The sequence below is a fragment of the Gobio gobio genome (assembly GCF_949357685.1).
Source record: "Gobio gobio genome assembly, chromosome: 11".
In the NCBI taxonomy this organism is placed as follows: Eukaryota; Metazoa; Chordata; class Actinopteri; order Cypriniformes; family Gobionidae; genus Gobio; species Gobio gobio.
In genome coordinates this window covers 1720175-1723428 of record NC_137104.1, presented here as the reverse complement: position 1 = coordinate 1723428, position 3254 = coordinate 1720175, and positions in this window count along the sequence as shown.

The window sequence follows — 3254 nt, the reverse complement described above, 5'->3', positions numbered from 1 at the left end:
CACTCACTGCAAACACACACTCACTGCAAACACACAAACACACTCACTGCAAACACACAAACACACTCAATGCAAACACACAAACACACTCAATGCAAACACACACACTCACTGCAAACACACACAAACTCACTGCAAACACACACAAACTCACTCACTGCAAACACACACAAACTCACTCACTGCAAACACACTCACTCACTGCAAACACGCACACTCATGACTAACATGAAAACTAAAAATATAAAACTAAAATAAAATGAGTTTCCCGCAGTTATTTAATATAATAATGCTGAAATATAGAAAATATAGATATTAGGGGGGAAATGAGAGTTCACATTGAAACACTGAAATATGGAATAAATCAATTACTAAAGATTAAATAAAAATAAACAAATATATATATGTAAATATATATATTAGGTGGGTCAATGACATGTATTTGTGTCCGAATTCATTATTTTCCTAAAAAAAAATTAATAAATACATGTCACATATCAAATTGATCTACAATATTTCCTTTATAAGATACTCTTAATTTTTTTGAAATTCAATTGAGTTTGAGTTGTGGTGTTTCAAAGGCCGAACATATCAGATGACCAGCACATTTACATTTAAAACTATCAATTCCCATCGCAAATGCAAAATGAAGGAAGAAATATTAATGTAAACCATTATATAATGTATACAAATAATAAAAACAATACTCCTTATGGAAAATTGTGTTCTGAACACATAGAAAAGTGTCTGTTTATATGAATTGGACTAAAAGGGCAACACATAGAAAAGGGAATTTACCATGTGATATGCATTTTACAATAATTCATATGTATATTATTTTAAATGACTATATGGTCACATCACCTGACATTTTCTGGGTGGTAAAATCAGAATTATTGATTAATGATGAATTAATGCCGTCTTAAAAGATGTGAATTTGGACAAATTAATAAAAATTATTTTGCTTAAAATTATTATTTTTCTAATTTGTCATTGACCCATGTATAATATACACGTTATGGTAACATATGCAATTTTCTATTTTTAAAGTCAGTTTAATGTAATTTAAGTTGAAATGACTTAAACATCCAAGTTGACTGAACTGGCAGCAAGTGTAGCAGTATTAAAAATAATAATAATAATAATAATAATAATAATAATAATACAATGGCAAAAACACAAAACGAATGACTAACATGAAAAATATAAAACTAAACAAAAATGAGTTTCCTGCATGTTTTTGCCTCATCTAAAACGATTAAAATCAGTTATTTAACATAATGCAGAAAATAAAATATAGATATTAGGGGAAAATTAAACTAAGTTGAAGCACTGAAAATATGAACTGGAAATAAATACAAATACATAAAAACAAATACACTGTAAAAAATATATAAGTTAGTTATGGCAACATGCAATTTAATTTTTTTTTATATAAGATTTGACTTTAAGTCAGTTTAATGTCATTTAAGTTGAAATGACTTTAACATCCAAGTTGATTGAACTGGCAGCAAGTGTAGTAGTAATAATAATAATAATAAAAATAATAATAAATGGCAAAAGCACAAAACGAATGACTGACATGATAAATATAAAATTAGTTTCCAACATATTTTTGCTTTTTAATCTAAAACTATTCAAATCAGTTATTTGAAATTATAATGCAGAAATATAGAAACTATTGATATTAGGTGAACATTTTAAGTTTATGTTGAAGCACTAAAATATGGAAATAAATAATAAAAATAATAAAAGGTGGGAAAAAAAATAAACAAATACACTGTACAAAAAAAAAAGATATCATGTGGAAAAAAATAATTAAATTAAAAATATACACTTTATGGCAATATAAAATTTTCTATTTTTTTAAGTCAGTTTAATGTCATTTAAGTTGAAATGACTTAAACATCCAAGTTGATTGTTCTTAATTTAAGGCAGCAAGTGCAGCAGTATTAAAAATAATAATAAAAAGGCAAAAGCACAAAACGAATGACTAACATGAAAAATATAAAATGAGTTTCCAGCATATTGTTGCTTTTTAATCTAAAACTATTAAAATCAGTTATTTGAAATAATAATGCAGAAATATAGAAAATCTAGATATTAAGTGAAAAATTTAAGTTTATGTTGAAGCACTAAAAATATGGAAATAAAAAAATAAAAAAAAGCAGGGAAAAAAAAGATTTATCAGGAGGAAATAAACAATTAAATTAAAAATAATTGCACGTTATGGCAACATATGCAATTTTCAGTTTTTTTAACATCCAAGTTGATTGTTCTTAATTTAAGGCAGCAAGTGTAGCAGTATTAATAATAATAATAATAATAATAATAATAATAATAATAATAATAATAAAATGGCAAAAACACAAAACGAATGACTAACATGAAAAATATAAAATGAATTTACAGCATATTGTTGCTTTTTAATCTAAAACTATTAAAATCAGTTATTTGATATAATAATAATGCAGAAATAGAGAAAATATTATAATATAGAAATAAATAATTAAAAAATTTAAAAAATAAAAGCGGGAAAAATAAACAAATACGCAGAAAAAAAAAAGATTTATCAGGTGGAAATAAATAATTAAATTAAAAATAATTGCACGTTATGGCAACATATGCAATTAAAAAATTAACATCCAAGTTGGTTGTTCTTAATTTAAGGCAGCAAGTGTAGCAATATTAATAATAATAATAATGAAAGAATGCATTGGCTGACATGAACACCAGTGGAACTGCTGGCGAGTGTGTGTCCAGCAGGTTGAGTTGTGTGATTACAGCATTAGCGTGACACACACTGAAGGCCCACAGGGGATGTTGGAGATCTCCAGCTTCATTTGCTAAAGGCAGGGTGACATTAACCCAAACCCAAACCTCCATGAGACACGATCCAGCAGAATTACCTCTGAGATAAACCCGTCCTGACCACAGCCTTCAGCGCTTCTGTCTCCTCTCTCCATCTGTCACTCTACCTTTCCTCAGCTGCGTCTCCATACCTGCCCCCCTGCCGACTCACACACACACACACACACACACACACACACACACACGCGTCTCTCTGACACTCAGCAGGGCTGCTCTGCTTTTCTCTCCGCCTGCAGGCGAACATATGCCACTCGTCCCCTCAGATTCCGCACTTCAGGAGAGAGGGATGTGTAATGTTTATTAATCACCTGTCTGAGGAGAGAGAGAGAGAGACACAAGTGCAAACACACACACACACACACACACACACACACAGACCGTGA